The 19,907-nt window shown below is 49.2% G+C and overlaps 1 protein-coding gene across 1 annotated transcript in view; it reads right to left on the bottom strand.

Annotated features, from left to right (window-relative positions):
* Positions 1-19,907, bottom strand: part of dcc (DCC netrin 1 receptor) — a 699,685-nt gene that overhangs the window by 629,506 nt on the left and 50,272 nt on the right. The window lies entirely within an intron of this gene.

Genomic DNA, 19,907 nt, shown 5'->3' with positions numbered 1-19,907 from the left:
CGTAGAAGGCGGCAGGGTAGCCTAGCGGTTAGAGCGTAGAGGCGGCAGGGTAGCCTAGCGGTTAGAGTGTAGAGGCGGCAGGGTAGCCTAGCGGTTAGAGCGTTGTGCCTGTAGCTGGAACCCACTGTTCCCCGGTAGGCCGTCATGGTAAATAAGTATTTGTTCTTAACTGACTTGTTAAATAAAAGGTCAAATAAAAAAAAGTCTGAAGTCTTGGTGAGGAAACTTTAAAGGTTCAATAAACACGATGTGTTTCTCCAGTGTGTCCCAAGGCTGGCACACAATGGAATTTGACACAACAAACAATTGGATAGAATAAGTGAAATTGCATTTAGTTTTTCCCATGAATGCCTTCTGCTTTGGACCTGACACCGTTTGTGAGAGTATTCCTTAGGCCTCCTACAGTACGTGTGAAGATAATGTGTATTGGGTACAATTTAAAATGTTGAGTGAAGAAGTTTCATTGTTTCGTAAGTTCATTGTGTGAATTGTTTGCTGTTTGATTGTGAGTGTATATCAATACGTACACTGAGTAAAACCAAACATTAGGAACATCGTCTTGATATTCATATTTTAATTGATATTTTAATATTATGCCCTCAGAACAGCCTCAATTCGTCAGAGCGTGGACTCTACAAGGTGTCTAAAGCGTTCCCACAGGGATGCTGGTCCAGGTTGACTCTACAAGGTGTCTAAAGCGTTCCCACAGGGATGCTGGTCCAGGTTGACTCTACAAGGTGTCTAAAGCGTTCCCACAGGGATGCTGGTCCAGGTTGACTCCAATGCTTCCCACAGTTGTGTCAAGTTGGCTGGATGTCCTTTGGGTGGTGGACCGTTGTTGAAACACAGGGGAAACTGTTGAACGTTAAAAACCAAGCAACGTTGCAGTTCTTAACATAAACCCTTCAAAGGCACTTAAATATGTTGTCTTGCTCATTCACCCTCTGAATGGTACACATACACAATCCACGTCTCCATTGTCTCAGGGCTTAAACATCCTTCTTTAACGTGTCTCCTCCCCTTCATCTACACTGATTGAAGTGGATTTAACAAGTGACATCAATAAGGAATCATATCTTTCACCTGGATTCACCTGGTCAGTCTATGTCATGGAAAGAGTAGATGTTCTTAATGTTTTGTACACTCAATTTATATCACAAAATCAAATCAAATGTTATTTGTCACATGTGCCGAATACAACAGGTGTAGACTTTAACCGTGAAATGTTTACTTACAAGCCCTTTCCCAACAATGCAGTTAAAAAGTAAAACACATTTAAAAAGTTAAAAAGTGAGACACATTTCCACTAAATTAAAAAGGAAAGAGTAACACAATAAACTAACAATAACGAGTTTGGTTATAGTAACTTCTGTTAATGCATTAAATATTATTATTACAGTCGATAAGTCATTTTTACAACCTACTACACTACACTTGTGAAAAATACGATTTGGTTTATTTAATTCCATTTACAAGTTTTGTTAATTTATTCATTACATTGTTCCTGTCAATATTCAGTAAGATGATTTCGCATCGGAGTAGGCCGACAGCATACACTACTTGTGTAGTAGTGAGCTGAGCACAGTATTTCTATATTTCTGATTGTCACCACTCGTGAGTTGTGGAGCTTCTCAAAGTACTTTCTTCACCTCAAACACTTTTTTTTACATCCATTGAGTGACTATAACAATAGTTAGTGACTAACAATAGTTCCTCAATGTATTTAAAAAACATCTTTCCAGCTCTTCTCCCTTTTTCGATAACCACTGAGCTTCAGCCTGAAAGAGAGACGGCCTACAGGGAGGAGGTGAGGGCCCTCGGAGTGTGGTGTCAGGAAAATAACCTCACACTCAACGTCAACAAAACTAAGGAGATGATTGTGGCGCAGCAGCGCCTCTTCAACCTCAGGAGGCTGAAGAAATTCGGCTTGTCACCAAAAGCACTCACAAACTTCTACAGATGCACAATCGAGAGCATCCTGGCGGGCTGTATCACCACCTGGTATGGCAACTGCACCGCCCTCAACCGTAAGGCTCTCCAGAGGGTAGTGAGGTCTGCACAACGCATCACCGGGGGCAAACTACCTGCCCTCCAGGACACCTACACCACCCGATGCTACAGGAAGGCCATAAAGATCATCAAGGACATCAACCACCCAAGCCACTGCCTGTTCACCCCGCTGTCATCCAGAAGGCGAGGTCAGTACAGGTGCATCAAAGCTGGGACCGAGAGACTGAAAAACAGCTTCTATCTCAAGGCCATCAGACTGTTAAACAGCCACCACTAACATTGAGTGGCTACTGCCAACACACTGTCAATGACACTGACTCAACTCTAGCCACTTTAATAATGGGAATTGATGGGAAATGATGTAAATATATCACTAGCCACTTTAAACAATGCTACCTTATATAATGTTACTTACCCTACATTATTCATCTCATATGCATACGTAGATACTGTACTCTATATCATCGACTGCATCCTTATGTAATACATGTATCACTAGCCACTTTAACTATGCCACTTGGTTTACATACTCATCTCATATGTATATACTGTACTCGATATCATCTACTGTATCTTGCCTATGCTGCTCTGTACCATCACTCATTCATATATCCTTATGTACATATTCTTTATCCCCTTACACTGTGTATAAGACAGTAGTTTTTTTGGAATTGTTAGTTAGATTACTTGTTCGTTATTACTGCATTGTCGGAACTAGAGGCACAAGCATTTCGCTACACTCGCATTAACATCTGCTAACCATGTGTATGTGACAAATAACATTTGATTTGATTTGATTTGATTTGAAAGTGAAAAAATGTCTCTGAAATGTCATGCTCTGATCCAGTGGAAACGTCATAAAATACATATTGCTTTTTGTTCCTTGTGCAAATACGTCTGTCCTGAGCTCCCTGCAGCGCACGAAACTCTGATGGCCCAGAATAGTTTATTTAATGTTGCAAGTTTGCCAGAGAGTTGCAAGTCTTCAGGCTGGACCCAATTGATAGTTAATACAATGTTTCAAGTTCACTGCAGACAGACGGAGAAGAGAGATGAATGTGATTGAAAGAACATGAACAAGCTGCCATTTGTAGCCAATGTGATTTAAAGGATTTTTACTCCAGACATGTTCTACCTGCAATGATTGTATTTGTTGGCTTCATGTAAACTATTGTCATCTAGTTGGCTTCATGTAAACTATTGTCATCTAGTTGGCTTCATGTAAACTATTGTCATCTAGTTGGCTTCATGTAAACTATTGTCATCTAGTTGGCTTCATGTAAACTATTGTCATCTAGTTGGCTTCATGTAAACTATTGTCATCTAGTTGGCAATATGAGTTACTTGCATTGGTATATAGGCTTATCTCTGTGTTCTTTAGTTGCCAATGGTACATGGTGTATCATGCAATGTTTCCTTTTGGCAGTAGCAGGTGGTCTTTGCATTAGATTCATTTAAATTTTTAGATTCGTATCATTTTCATTTAGATTAAGATATAATTACATTTTTTGATAAAACACATTATAATAATTTTTGAGACATTATTATATTTTAAATGAAATTGTTACATGAAAATCATAACTGCCATGTAGATTGGTAGAATTGGAATGATAAATTGTCTACATGAAAAAAAGGTTGCTGACACCGGCTATGCACGACGCACCACATTTGAACAGGGCCGATTGGGATTTGGATTCTGATTGAGTTCCCCATGTTAAAGCCTTGGTCCAGACTATCACCTATCATCTACCCTCCATGTTAAAGCCTTGGTCCAGACTATCACCTAGCATCTAAACTCCATGTTAAAGCCTTGGTCCAGACTATCCCCTAGCATCTACCCTCCATGTTAAAGCCTTGGTCCAGACTATCACCTAGCATCTACCCTCCATGTTAAAGCCTTGGTCCATTCTATCACCTAGCATCTACCCTCCATGTTAAAGCCTTGGTCCAGCCTATCACCTAGCATCTACCCTCCATGTTATAGCCTTGGTCCAGCCATTCTATCACCTAGCATCTACCCTCCATGTTAAAGCCTTGGTCCAGACTATCACCTAGCATCTACCCTCCATGTTATAGCCTTGGTCCAGCCATTCTATCATCTAGCATCTACCCTCCATGTTAAAGCCTTGGTCCAGACTATCACCTAGCATTAACATCACTCCCCAGCTGATGCTGCCCCTCGGCCCACTCACTCTAAAACAAATGTCAGTACATCAGCGTCTGGCTCTGTAAATATCGTCCGGCTCCAGGCTGTAAATATCGTTGACAGACACACTTAAACCACAGAGTGGCGACGTAGACGCTTGCCTGGCCGGTGGTCAGCCACTGTTTTGACCACAGGCTGCGGTAGATTTATTGTAAATCCCTGCGGCTCAACTCCATTCCATCTTCTTAACAGATGTCAGGCATAGTGCTGCCGTATGGTTTGGCAGGCATAGTGCTGCCGTATGGTTTGGCAGGCATAGTGCTGCCGTATGGTTTGGCAGGCATAGTGCTGCTGTATGGTGTGGAAGGCAGTATGGTGTGGAAGGCAGTATGGTGTGGCAGGCAGTATGGTGTGGAAGGCAGTATGGTGTGGCAGGCAGTATGGTGTGGAAGGCAGTATGGTGTGGAAGGCAGTATGGTGTGGCAGGCTGTATGGTGTGGAAGGCAGTATGGTGTGGAAGGCAGTATGGTGTGGCAGGCAGTATGGTGTGGCAGGCAGTATGGTGTGGAAGGCAGTATGGTGTGGCAGGCTGTATGGTGTGGCAGGCTGTATGGTGTGGGAGGCTGTATGGTGTGGCAGGCTGTATGGTGTGGCAGGCTGTATGGTGTGGCAGGCCGTGCTGAGGCTAGCACTGTGCAGAATCAGCCACTCTATACCAAGAGGAGAGGGAGGAGGTTGGAGGAAAGAGAGAGAGAGAGAGAGAGAGAGAGAGAGAGAGAGGGACAGAGAGAGAGAGGCAGAGAGAGAGAGACAGAGAGAGAGAGAGAGAGGCAGAGAGAGAGAGAGGCAGAGAGAGAGAGAGAGGGAGAGAGGCAGAGAGAGAGAGGCAGAGAGAGAGAGAGAGAGAGGCAGAGAGAGAGAGGCAGAGAGAGAGAGAGAGAGAGAGAGAGAGAGGCAGAGAGAGAGAGAGAGAGAGAGAGAGAGGCAGAGAGAGAAAGAGGCAGAGAGAGAGAGAGGCAGAGAGAGAAAGAGGCAGAGAGAGAAAGAGGCAGAGAGAGAGAGAGGCAGAGACAGAGAGAGAGAGAGAGAGAGAGAGAGAGAGAGAGAGAGAGAGAGAGGCAGAGAGAGAAAGAGGCAGAGAGAGAGAGATAAAGAAACAGGGCAAAATCAAATATAAATCAGAAAGATATATTTTCAACAGAGTGTAAGTGGACTAGATGGAGAGTTGGAGGCTTTGACAGTTGACAGGAGAGCAGCACTAGACATCGAGTGGACTAAAGCCCTGCAGCCAGGACTGATGCTGCGACTAAAACAGTCAAGTGAATGACCTCTGTTTGTGTGACTGGCAGAGAGGAGCAAAGAGAAACAGGGAGGAGTGGAGAGGAGCAGAGAGGAGATAAGAGAAACAGGGAGGAGTGGAGAGGAGCAGAGAGGAGCAGAGAGAAACAGGGAGGAGTGGAGAGGAGCAGAGAGGAGCAGAGAGAAACAGGGAGGAGTGGAGAGGAGATAAGAGAAACAGGGAGGAGTGGAGAGGAGATAAGAGAAACAGGGAGGAGCAGAGAGGAGCAGAGAGGAGCAGAGAGAAACAGGGAGGAGTGGAGAGGAGCAGAGAGGAGCAGAGAGAAACAGGGAGGAGTGGAGAGGAGCAGAGAGGAGCAGAGAGAAACAGGGAGGAGTGGAGAGGAGATAAGAGAAACAGGGAGGAGCAGAGAGGAGCAGAGAGGAGCAGAGAGAAACAGGGAGGAGTGGAGAGAAGCCGAGAGGAGCAAAGAGAAACAGGGAGGAGTCGAGAGAAGCCGAGAGGAGCAAAGAGAAACAGGGAGGAGTCGAGAGAAGCCGAGAGGAGCATAGAGAAACAGGGAGGAGTGGAGAGGAGATAAGAGAAACAGGGAGGAGTGGAGAGGAGCAGAGAGAAACAGGGAGGAGCAGAGAGGAGATAAGAGAAACAGGGAGGAGTGGAGAGGAGCAGAGAAGAGCAGAGAGAAACAGGGAGGAGTGGAGAGAAGCCGAGAGGAGCAAAGAGAAACAGGGAGGAGTCGAGAGAAGCCGAGAGGAGCAAAGAGAAACAGGGAGGAGTCGAGAGAAGCCGAGAGGAGATGAGAGGAGAAGAGAGGAACCGAGAGGATCAGAGAGGAGAAGAGAGGAACCGAGAGGAGAAGAGAGGAGCAGAGAGGAGCAGAGAGGAGAAGAGAGGAACAGAAAGGAGAAGAGAGGAACCGAGAGGAACCGAGAGGAGCAGAGAGGAGAAGAGAGGAACAGGGAGGAGAGGAGAGGAACCGAGAGGATCAGAGAGGAGAAGAGAGGAACCGAGAGGATCAGAGAGGAGAAGAGAGGAACCGAGAGGATCAGAGAGGAGAAGAGAGGAACCGAGAGGATCAGAGAGGAGCAGGGTTCAGGAACACAGGGAAAAACATCATAAACACACACTATACACAAATACCACAGGTGAATCATCGAGCTACACTCACTCATATTTAACCTACGTGGTTGGTAGATTTAATGTGGCCTGATGACTCACACTAAATCCCACCGCCGCTCTGTCGTTCGTTACATACAGACAGAGCGAGAGAGAGCGAGAGCGAGAGCGAGAGAGAGAGAGAGAGAGAGAGAGAGAGAGAGAGAGAGAGAGAGAGAGAGAGAGACAGAGACAGAGACAGAGACAGAGACAGAGAGAGAGAGAGAGAGAATAATGTCTTTATTGGTAAGGGCAGTCTATTGTGAGGGTTAGATCTGATAACATTGGTCTGATGTGATAAGGTTCCGTCTGGATCAGTCTAGATATGTTAAAGAGGAGGTCAACCAAAGGCATGACATGACTGCAGCTCTGTTCCCCTTTGTTTGGTTTCTCCGCAACCCAGACACACACAATACCTGCCTCCCCGTCAGATAAGAACCTGCCAATCAATCAGAATGGTCCATGTCAGCCGGCCCAGACTCCTCCCCTCCTGGTGATGTCTTCATACATGATCGTTATTCTACCAGCCTCTCAGCCTGTATCATCTCTGCTATTCATCGCTTGAAAATAAATCAAACTTCACTTCACAACTGATGCAGAAAATGTGACGCGTTATGAATGGAGAAATACTTGATTTCTAGTGTTGATTACTTCTTTAAAAACGAAATACATTTTCAGGGATTCATCTATTTAGACTGGACTGTCACATTTATCTCCTAGGAGAATTAATATATTCATATGTATTAATATAATGAATGTAAACAAGTTGTTAGTAAGGTTGTAACTCTGTAACCAAATCTGTTCCTCCTCCAAAAACGCCTGGTTCTTTTTCCAGAACACCTTGTCTTTTGTCTTGGACCAGTTTCAATAGTACCATTAGCAAATGACCTTCTAGAAAAATGTTTCTACATTAAACGAGGCACACAATTACCTTTTGAATTAAATGAACTCATCTTATGCACAAGGCCTGAACAGCAAACTGTTTTAAATTAAACACATTCTTTAAAACACATCGTCCATTTTCTATATCCTTAAAAAATGAATACTTTACTTATTCACCCCAAAAAGGTAATAAGATACACCTCAAACGCGTTTCTTCATATCAATTAGGTCTGATGATTACAGAGTGACTGTTGAAATATGCTAACTATTATCTATGACTATTGAAATATGCTAACTATTATCTATGACTATTGAAATATGCTAACTATTATCTGTGACTGTTGAAATATGCTAACTATGACCTCCCCCAACCACAGTACTTCATTCACACTATGACTGTTGAAATATGCTAACTATGACCTCCACCAACCACAGTACTTCATTCACACTATGACTGTTGAAATATGCTAACTATGACCTCCCCCAACCACAGTACTTCATTCACACTATGACTGTTGAAATATGCTAACTATGACCTCCCCCAACCACAGTACTTCATTCACAACTCAAGAGTTGAAATATGCTAACTATCATCTGTGACTGTTGAAATATGCTAACTATGACCTCCACCAACTGCAGGACTTCATTCACACACTCAACGTTAATGCTTTTAGATCCTGTTAGAATGCGTCCGAAATGGCAACCTATTCCTTAAATAGCGCACTACTTCTGACCAGAGCCCATAGGACATAGTAGTGCACTGTGTGGGGAATAGGGTGCAATTTAGGACAGGAACCTAGTCTAGTGTGTGCTATAGGGAACTGAATCCAATCAATGAGAATAGAACGTCCATTTATCATCTCCAACCCTCCGAATGAATGCTATTTTAGCTCATGGTAATTTATCCTGATTTCCTGTTAGGAGACACGGATGGGAAATTAAAGGCACAGCAGCCTTCTGGACGCATCCCAAGTCGACCAGGGCCCATAGGGAATAGGGTACAACCGTAGTGCACTATATAGGGAATAGGGTTCCATAGGGCTCTGGTCTAAAGTAGTGCACTATATAGGGAATAGGGTTCCATAGGGCTCTGGTCTAAAGTAGTGCACTATATAGGGAATAGGGTTCTATAGGGCTCTGGTCTAAAGTAGTGCACTATATAGGGAATAGGGTTCCATAGGGCTCTGGTCTAAAGTAGTGCACTATATAGGGAATAGGGTTCTATAGGGCTCTGGTCTAAAGTAGTGCACTATATAGGGAATAGCGTTCCATAGGGCTCTGGTCTAAAGTAGTGCACTATATAGGGAATAGGGTTCCATAGGGCTCTGGTCTAAAGTAGTGCACTACATAGGGAATAGGGTTCTATAGGGCTCTGGTCTAAAGTAGTGCACTATATAGGGAATAGGGTTCTATAGGGCTCTGGTCTAAAGTAGTGCACTACATAGGGAATAGGGTTCTATACGGCTCTGGTCTAAAGTACTGCACTACATAGGGAATAGGGTGTATTTACCGACGGCCCATATAGGTCCTTCTTTTTCTTTTTTTACTCTGCCTGTAAATCGTTTTCTCTGAGACATGGATTGAGATGCTATTTCTCTCCTCATGGAGGCTTCCGCGTTCAAAGGAACAATTTGTGCACTGCAGGAGTTGTATTTACCAGGTTTTAAAGAACTAATTGGAAATCTGAAAGACTCCAACAAGCGTCCAATTATTTCAGGCCCAGTGCCATCCCTGAGTCGTAGCAGTGAAAGATTCAGTAGGTTGCTGGCACGACCCGACTGGCTCTGTTGGACTTACTTTGACACCTTCTGGAAACAGAAGATGTTCTACAGAGAGGACGGGGTCCATCCAATCCATCTTGGTGCCTGGACTCTGTCCTCACATTTTAAGGCTGCGCTGAGACATTTATCAACACCACAAGTCCCGCTCAGATAATCCCAACCATAAATGATCAGCATTTGTCACGACTTCCACCGAAGCTGGCTCCTCTTCCTGTTCTGGCGGCGCTCGGCGGTCGTCGTCACCGGTCTACTAGCTGACACCGAAGGTGGCTCCTCTTCCTGTTCGGGCGGCGCTCGGCGGTCGTCGTCACCGGTCTACTAGCTGACACCGAAGGTGGCTCCTCTTCCTGTTCGGGCGGCGCTCGGCGGTCGTCGTCACCGGTCTACTAGCTGACACCGAAGGTGGCTCCTCTTCCTGTTCGGGCGGCGCTCGGCGCTCGTCATCACCGGTCTACTAGCTGACACCGAAGGTGGCTCCTCTTCCTGTTCGGGCGGCGCTCGGCGGTCGTCGTCACCGGTCTACTAGCTGACACCGAAGGGGGCTCCTCTTCCTGTTCGGGCGGCGCTCGGCGCTCGGCGTCACCGGTCTACTAGCTGACACCGAAGGGGGCTCCTCTTCCTGTTCGGGCGGCGCTCGGCGCTCGGCGTCACCGGTCTACTAGCTGACACCGAAGGGGGCTCCTCTTCCTGTTCGGGCGGCGCTCGGCGGTCGTCGTCACCGGTCTACTAGCTGACACCGAAGGGGGCTCCTCTTCCTGTTCGGGCGGCACTCGGCGCTCGGCGTCACCGGTCTACTAGCTGACACCGAAGGGGGCTCCTCTTCCTGTTCGGGCGGCGCTCGGCGCTCGGCGTCACCGGTCTACTAGCTGACACCGAAGGGGGCTCCTCTTCCTGTTCGGGTGGCGCTCGGCGTCACCGGTCTACTAGCTGACACCGAAGGTGGCTCCTCTTCCTGTTCTGGCGGCGCTCGGCGGTCGTCGTCACCGGTCTACTAGCTGACACCGAAGGGGGCTCCACTTCCTGTTCGGGCGGCGCTCGGCGGTCGTCGTCACCGGTCTACTAGCTGACACCGAAGGGGGCTCCTCTTCCTGTTCGGGCGGCGCTCAGCGGTCGTCGTCACCGGTCTACTAGCTGACACCGAAGGGGGCTCCTCTTCCTGTTCGGGCGGCGCTCAGCGGTCGTCGTCACCGGTCTACTAGCTGACACCGAAGGGGGCTCCTCTTCCTGTTCGGGCGGCGCTCAGCGGTCGTCGTCACCGGTCTACTAGCTGACACCGAAGGGGGCTCCTCTTCCTGTTCGGGCGGCGCTCAGCGGTCGTCGTCACCGGTCTACTAGCTGACACCGAAGGGGGCTCCTCTTCCTGTTCGGGCGGCGCTCAGCGGTCGTCGTCACCGGTCTACTAGCTGACACCGAAGGGGGCTCCTCTTCCTGTTCGGGCGGCGCTCAGCGGTCGTCGTCACCGGTCTACTAGCTGACACCGAAGGGGGCTCCTCTTCCTGTTCGGGCGGCGCTCAGCGGTCGTCGTCACCGGTCTCTTTTTCTTTTTCTGTTTGTTCTGTCTGTGTTGATTTCACCTGTTCCTTGTTTGAGATTTGTTTTAGGGCTATTTAAGCCGGTTAGGCCTGTTTCTGTGAAGGGGCTTGTTTTCTGTTTTGTCTGTGGATGGTTGCGTGTAGTATGTTATCGGACCGTTTTGGTGTCCCGTTTGGGGGTCGGTCATATTTGATTCGCCTGTTGTGTTGGCGTTGACCACCGGCTCTCTGTGTCTGACTCCGCACCCACCGCTCCTAGCAGTGTGACGCCCACGTCCCCGTTCGAGGCATAGGCCCAACGGTTCAGTTCCAGACAATCTTGCATCATCTGTATATCAATTCAAATCAATCCCATGGTATTTTCATTACAAGTTGTTACCTACTGATCATAGTATGCTTTTATTAGAGACTCCATTTGATCTGAAAACCCTGCAAATTGAGTTGAATAATTCTGTGATGGACTCCGATGTGTCACTGTCTGGATAAAGTGTTTACAGATGAGACAGAATCAGCAGAGTTGTGGTTGTTGCCATATTCATAAATATTTTTGTAGCTCTAGCTGCCTCTGTCTCTAAGCAGTTTGACTGTCTCGTTCTTAATGTGGGCCTTGGTCATAATAACCAGCTGTGCTGCCTCTGTCTCTAAGCAGTTTGACTGTCTCGTTCTTAATGTGGGCCTTGGTCATAATAACCAGCTGTGCTGCCTCTGTCTCTAAGCAGTTTGACTGTCTCGTTCTTAATGTGGGCCTTGGTCATAATAACCAGCTGTGCTGCCTCTGTCTCTAAGCAGTTTGACTGTCTCGTTCTTAATGTGGGCCTTGATCATAATAACCAGCTGTGCTGCCTCTGTCTCTAAGCAGTTTGACTGTCTCGTTCTTAATGTGGGCCTTGGTCATAATAACCAGCTGTGCTGCCTCTGTCTCTAAGCAGTTTGACTGTCTCGTTCTTAATGTGGGCCTTGGTCATAATAACCAGCTGTGCTGCCTCTGTCTCTAAGCAGTTTGACTGTCTCGTTCTTAATGTGGGCCTTGGTCATAATAACCAGCTGTGCTGCCTCTGTCTCTAAGCAGTTTGACTGTCTCGTTCTTAATGTGGGCCTTGGTCAGCTGACACTAGTGGGCGTGTATCACCGCCCCTCAGCTCCCCCTTGGGCCCCTTAACAATTTATCTGAATTACTATCTAAGTTTGGTCAATCTGAACTACTAATTACGGGAAAATGTTATATTGATTCAGAGGACGCCAGTGTCAAGATACGTTGAAAGATATTTGCTCTGAGCTAAACCTGGCTCAGCGGACAACTGAGCCTACACGGCCTAATCCTAAAGATCCATCAAGATCTACCAATGATTGATCTCATTTTGACGAATACTAAATATGTTACTAGTGGGTTTTTTTTCCCCCCACTGGATTTTAGTGACCACTGCCCAGGTTTATATGTCAGAGATGTGAGACTAACAGGAACTAACAGGAACTCTGAACACTTTAGTGAACTAGCTTATTTTTTTACATTATCTTTCTATTAGTGACCTTTGATTGTATTTCAGCTAATCCCTGAACCTGACTAACTTGAAGCTTTTTTTTGTTTTTGTAAATGTCTTCAACGCTATTGTAGATAGTCATGCTCCCTTAAAAACTCTTGAGAGTTGAAGGTAGATCGAATGCCTGGTTCATAAGAGAGAAATGTTGCCTGGGTCAAAGCCAGGAACACAGGCTTAGACCAGATTTGGCTTCAGATCTTTTAAGCAACCGAGGAATCAACGTATAAGACAAATCAGAAAGGCTAAATCTGATTATTACGTAACGACTTTTTCTGTTTGTGAGAGGAATCAGCCCCAAAAATCTGGAAGATTGTCAAATCTCTGAAGGGTTCTACTTCTTCCTCACTGCCACAACAAATGAATTCAGACTCTGGCCCCAATACAGACCAAAAAAAACAAATACCATCAATGATGCATTTAATCGTCATTTTATTTCAGCGAAGCTATCTTTTTGAAAGAGCGTCTTTAAGGCATACTATCTCTAGGAGTGGGCAAAATGCTGATTCGAAGAATTTTTCAGATTGAAAACGGTAGTCCTCGATGCCTTACTTGCTGTAGATAGGAAGCAAGCCACAGGGGCTGACCAATTGGAGCCGGGTCTGCTCAAATGTGCCCGCCCCCCTCATCGCTGACTCACTAACGCATATCTTAAATGTAATATTGTTATCAGGAAATATAAAGTATTGGAAAACAGCGTGTGTGCTGCCACCCCATAAAGGGGGTGGTAGTGATATTGATCATTATGGTTCTATCTCCTGTCTAGCCAAGATTCTCCGAACTTTGCTAAATAAGCCATTTAGCTTTTTCTTTTTATCCGAACATGCTATTTTTAATGTAAATTAATCAGGGTTTAGGCAAGGGTGCAGCACTATCACAGCAACCACATTATTTGTTAATGATATTGTCAAATGCTTTAGATGCTAACATGAAATGTGCTGCTTTGTTTGGTAGAAAGTTTGTTTGCCAAAAGCTTTTGATACCGTTGATCGTGTTATTTTATTGAACAAGTTGTCCTCGATAGGTCTGAGCTCTGACGCCTGTTCTTGGTTTCACGATTGTCTTAGTGACAGAACTCAGGCCGTCGTGATTGATGGGGTTAAGTATGAATTTCTTGAAGTACATCAAGGTGTACCACAGGGATCCATTTTGGGACCTATTCTCTTCATTGGTCAACCTGTTTAACATGTTTAATGCAGTTGATACTACAATGTACTCAATTGCGCCGACTGCTGACCTGGCTTTGACAAGGCTACAGTCTGATTACCCCCCTGCTGACCTGGCTTTGACAAGGCTACAGTCTGATTACCCCCCTGCTGACCTGGCTTTGACAAGGCTACAGTCTGATTACCCCCCTGCTGACCTGGCTTTGACAAGGCTACAGTCTGATTACCCCCTGCTGACCTGGATTTGACAAGGCTACAGTCTGATTACCCCCCTGCTGACCTGGCTGAGACAAGGCTACAGTCTGATTACCCCCCTGCTGACCTGGCTTTGACAAGGCTACAGTCTGATTACCCCCCTGCTGACCTGGCTGAGACAAGGCTACAGTCTGATTACCCCCCTGCTGACCTGGCTTTGACAAGGCTACAGTCTGATTACCCCCCTGCTGACCTGGCTGAGACAAGCCTACAGTCTGATTACCCCCCTGCTGACCTGGCTGAGACAAGGCTACAGTCTGATTACCCCCCTGCTGACCTGGCTTTGACAAGGCTACAGTCTGATTACCCCCCTGCTGACCTGGCTGAGACAAGGCTACAGTCTGATTACCCCCCTGCTGACCTGGCTTTGACAAGGCTACAGTCTGATTACCCCCTGCTGACCTGGCTTTGACAAGGCTACAGTCTGATTACCCGCCTGCTGACCTGGCTGAGACAAGGCTACAGTCTGATTACCCCCCTGCTGACCTGGCGTTGACAAGGCTACAGTCTGATTACCCCCCTGCTGACCTGGCTTTGGCAAGGCTACAGTCTGATTACCCCCCTGCTGACCTGGCTTTGGCAAGGCTACAGTCTGATTACCCCCCTGCTGACCTGGCTGAGACAAGGCTACAGTCTGATTACCCCCCTGCTGACCTGGCTGAGACAAGGCTACAGTCTGATTACCCCCCTGCTGACCTGGCTTTGGCAAGGCTACAGTCTGATTACCCCCCTGCTGACCTGGCTTTGGCAAGGCTACAGTCTGATTACCCCCCTGCTGACCTGGCTTTGACAAGGCTACAGTCTGATTACCCCCCTGCTGATCTGGCTTTGACAAGGCTACAGTCTGCTTACCCCCCTGCTGACCTGGCTTTGGCAAGGCTACAGTCTGATTACCCTGCTGACCTGGCTTTGGCAAGGCTACAGTCTGATTACCCCCCTGCTGACCTGGCTTTGACAAGGCTACAGTCTGATTACCCCCTGCTGACCCGGCTTTGGCAAGGCTGCAGTCTGATTACCCCCCTGCTGACCTGGCTTTGACAAGGCTACAGTCTGATTACCCCCCTGCTGACCTGGCTGAGACAAGGCTACAGTCTGATTACCCCCCTGCTGACCTGGCTGAGACAAGGCTACAGTCTGATTACCCTGCTGACCTGGCTGAGACAAGGCTACAGTCTGATTACCCCCCTGCTGACCTGGCTGAGAAAAGGCTACAGTCTGATTACCCCCCTGCTGACCTGGCTGAGACAAGGCTACAGTCTGATTACCCTGCTGACCTGGCTTTGACAAGGCTACAGTCTGATTACCCCCCTGCTGACCTGGCTGAGACAAGGCTACAGTCTGCTTACCCTGCTGACCTGGCTGAGACAAGGCTACAGTCTGCTTACACTGCTGACCTGGCTGAGACAAGGCTACAGTCTGATTACCCCCCTGCTGACCTGGCTGAGACAAGGCTACAGTCTGATTACCCCCCTGCTGACCTGGCTGAGACAAGGCTACAGTCTGATTACCCCCTGCTGACCTGGCTGAGACAAGGCTACAGTCTGCTTACCCTGCTGACCTGGCTGAGACAAGGCTACAGTCTGCTTACCCTGCTGACCTGGCTGAGACAAGGCTACAGTCTGATTACCCTGCTGACCTGGCTGAGACAAGGCTACAGTCTGATTACCCCCCTGCCGACCTGGCTGAGACAAGGCTACAGTCTGAATACACCCCTGCTGACCTGGCTGAGACAAGGCTACAGTCTGATTACCCCCCTGCTGACCTGGCTTTGGCAAGGCTACAGTCTGATTACCCCCCTGCTGACCTGGCTTTGACAAGGCTACAGTCTGATTACCCCCCTGCTGACCTGGCTTTGACAAGGCTACAGTCTGATTACCCCCCTGCTGACCTGGCTTTGACAAGGCTACAGTCTGATTACCCCCCTGCTGACCTGGCTTTGACAAGGCTACAGTCTGATTACCCCCTGCTGACCTGGATTTGACAAGGCTACAGTCTGATTACCCCCCTGCTGACCTGGCTGAGACAAGGCTACAGTCTGATTACCCCCCTGCTGACCTGGCTTTGACAAGGCTACAGTCTGATTACCCCCCTGCTGACCTGGCTGAGACAAGGCTACAGTCTGATTACCCCCCTGCTGACCTGGCTTTGACAAGGCTACAGTCTGATTACCCCCCTGCTGACCTGGCTGAGACAAGCCTACAGTCTGATTACCCCCCTGCTGACCTGGCTGAGACAAGGCTACAGTCTGATTACCCCCCTGCTGACCTGGCTTTGACAAGGCTACATTCTGATTACCCCCCTGCTGACCTGGCTGAGACAAGGCTACAGTCTGATTACCCCCCTGCTGACCTGGCTTTGACAAGGCTACAGTCTGATTACCCCCTGCTGACCTGGCTGAGACAAGGCTACAGTCTGATTACCCGCCTGCTGACCTGGCTGAGACAAGGCTACAGTCTGATTACCCCCCTGCTGACCTGGCGTTGACAAGGCTACAGTCTGATTACCCCCCTGCTGACCTGGCTTTGGCAAGGCTACAGTCTGATTACCCCCCTGCTGACCTGGCTTTGGCAAGGCTACAGTCTGATTACCCCCCTGCTGACCTGGCTGAGACAAGGCTACAGTCTGATTACCCCCCTGCTGACCTGGCTGAGACAAGGCTACAGTCTGATTACCCCCCTGCTGACCTGGCTTTGGCAAGGCTACAGTCTGATTACCCCCCTGCTGACCTGGCTTTGGCAAGGCTACAGTCTGATTACCCCCCTGCTGACCTGGCTTTGACAAGGCTACAGTCTGATTACCCCCCTGCTGACCTGGCTTTGAGAAGGCTACAGTCTGCTTACCCCCCTGCTGACCTGGCTTTGGCAAGGCTACAGTCTGATTACCCTGCTGACCTGGCTTTGGCAAGGCTACAGTCTGATTACCCCCCTGCTGACCTGGCTTTGACAAGGCTACAGTCTGATTACCCCCTGCTGACCTGGCTTTGGCAAGGCTGCAGTCTGATTACCCCCCTGCTGACCTGGCTTTGACAAGGCTACAGTCTGATTACCCCCCTGCTGACCTGGCTGAGACAAGGCTACAGTCTGATTACCCCCCTGCTGACCTGGCTGAGACAAGGCTACAGTCTGATTACCCCCCTGCTGACCTGGCTGAGACAAGGCTACAGTCTGATTACCCCCCTGCTGACCTGGCTGAGAAAAGGCTACAGTCTGATTACCCCCCTGCTGACCTGGCTGAGACAAGGCTACAGTCTGATTACCCTGCTGACCTGGCTTTGACAAGGCTACAGTCTGATTACCCCCCTGCTGACCTGGCTGAGACAAGGCTACAGTCTGCTTACCCTGCTGACCTGGCTGAGACAAGGCTACAGTCTGCTTACACTGCTGACCTGGCTGAGACAAGGCTACAGTCTGATTACCCTGCTGACCTGGCTGAGACAAGGCTACAGTCTGATTACCCCCCTGCTGACCTGGCTGAGACAAGGCTACAGTCTGATTACCCCCTGCTGACCTGGCTGAGACAAGGCTACAGTCTGCTTACCCTGCTGACCTGGCTGAGACAAGGCTACAGTCTGCTTACCCTGCTGACCTGGCTGAGACAAGGCTACAGTCTGATTACCCTGCTGACCTGGCTGAGACAAGGCTACAGTCTGATTACCCCCCTGCCGACCTGGCTGAGACAAGGCTACAGTCTGAATACACCCCTGCTGACCTGGCTGAGACAAGGCTACAGTCTGATTACCCCCCTGCTGACCTGGCTGAGACAAGGCTACAGTCTGATTACCCCCCTGCTGACCTGGCTGAGACAAGGCTACAGTCTGATTACCCCCCTGCTGACCTGGCTGAGACAAGGCTACAGTCTGATTACCCCCCTGCTGACCTGGCTGAGACAAGGCTACAGTCTGACCCTGCTGACCTGGCTGAGACAAGGCTACAGTCTGACCCTGCTGACCTGGCTGAGACAAGGCTACAGTCTGATTACCCTGCTGACCTGGCTGAGACAAGGCTACAGTCTGATTACCCTGCTGACCTGGCTGAGACAAGGCTACAGTCTGATTACCCTGCTGACCTGGCTGAGACAAGGCTACAGTCTGATTACCCTGCTGACCTGGCTGAGACAAGGCTACAGTCTGATTACCCCCCTGCTGACCTGGCTGAGACAAGGCTACAGTCTGATTACCCCCCTGCTGACCTGGCTGAGACAAGGCTACAGTCTCACCCTGCTGACCTGGCTGAGACAAGGCTACAGTCTGACCCTGCTGACCTGGCTGAGACAAGGCTACAGTCTGACCCTGCTGACCTGGCTGAGACAAGGCTACAGTCTGACCCTGCTGACCTGGCTGAGACAAGGCTACAGTCTGACCCTGCTGACCTGGCTGAGACAAGGCTACAGTCTGACCCTGCTGACCTGGCTGAGACAAGGCTACAGTCTGACCCTGCTGACCTGGCTGAGACAAGGCTACAGTCTGACCCTGCTGACCTGGCTGAGACAAGGCTACAGTCTGATTACCCTGCTGACCTGGCTGAGACAAGGCTACAGTCTAATTACCCTGCTGACCTGGCTGAGACAAGGCTACAGTCTGACCCTGCTGACCTGGCTGAGACAAGGCTACAGTCTGATTACCCCCCTGCTGACCTGGCTGAGACAAGGCTACAGTCTGACCCTGCTGACCTGGCTGAGACAAGGCTACAGTCTGATTACCCCCCTGCTGACCTGGCTGAGACAAGGCTACAGTCTGACCCTGCTGACCTGGCTGAGACAAGGCTACAGTCTGACCCTGCTGACCTGGCTGAGACAAGGCTACAGTCTGACCCTGCTGACCTGGCTGAGACAAGGCTACAGTCTGATTACCCTGCTGACCTGGCTGAGACAAGGCTACAGTCTGATTACCCTGCTGACCTGGCTGAGACAAGGCTACAGTCTGATTACCCCCTGCTGACCTGGCTTTGGCAAGGCTGTAGTCTGATTACCCCACTGCTGACCTGGCTTTGACAAGGCTACAGTCTGATTACCCCCCTGCTGACCTGGCTGAGACAAGGCTACAGTCTGATTACCCCCCTGCTGACCTGGCTGAGACAAGGCTACAGTCTGATTACCCCCCTGCTGACCTGGCCGAGACAAGGCTACAGTCTGATTACCCCCCTGCTGACCTGGCTGAGAAAAGGCTACAGTCTGATTACCCCCCTGCTGACCTGGCTGAGACAAGGCTACAGTCTGATTACCCTGCTGACCTGGCTTTGACAAGGCTACAGTCTGATTACCCCCCTGCTGACCTGGCTGAGACAAGGCTACAGTCTGCTTACCCTGCTGACCTGGCTGAGACAAGGCTACAGTCTGCTTACACTGCTGACCTGGCTGAGACAAGGCTACAGTCTGATTACCCTGCTGACCTGGCTGAGACAAGGCTACAGTCTGATTACCCCCCTGCTGACCTGGCTGAGACAAGGCTACAGTCTGATTACCCCCTGCTGACCTGGCTGAGACAAGGCTACAGTCTGCTTACCCTGCTGACCTGGCTGAGACAAGGCTACAGTCTGATTACCCTGCTGACCTGGCTGAGACAAGGCTACAGTCTGATTACCCCCCTGCCGACCTGGCTGAGACAAGGCTACAGTCTGAATACACCCCTGCTGACCTGGCTGAGACAAGGCTACAGTCTGATTACCCCCCTGCTGACCTGGCTGAGACAAGGCTACAGTCTGATTACCCCCCTGCTGACCTGGCTGAGACAAGGCTACAGTCTGATTACCCCCCTGCTGACCTGGCTGAGACAAGGCTACAGTCTGATTACCCCCCTGCTGACCTGGCTGAGACAAGGCTACAGTCTGACCCTGCTGACCTGGCTGAGACAAGGCTACAGTCTGACCCTGCTGACCTGGCTGAGACAAGGCTACAGTCTGACCCTGCTGACCTGGCTGAGACAAGGCTACAGTCTGATTACCCTGCTGACCTGGCTGAGACAAGGCTACAGTCTGATTACCCTGCTGACCTGGCTGAGACAAGGCTACAGTCTGATTACCCTGCTGACCTGGCTGAGACAAGGCTACAGTCTGATTACCCCCCTGCTGACCTGGCTGAGACAAGGCTACAGTCTCACCCTGCTGACCTGGCTGAGACAAGGCTACAGTCTGACCCTGCTGACCTGGCT

This window comes from Oncorhynchus kisutch, linkage group LG6 (genome assembly GCF_002021735.2).
Source record: "Oncorhynchus kisutch isolate 150728-3 linkage group LG6, Okis_V2, whole genome shotgun sequence".
Taxonomy (NCBI): Eukaryota; Metazoa; Chordata; class Actinopteri; order Salmoniformes; family Salmonidae; genus Oncorhynchus; species Oncorhynchus kisutch.
The sequence above is the reverse complement of the archived record's forward strand: the minus strand, read 5'-3'. Positions and strand labels throughout refer to the sequence as shown.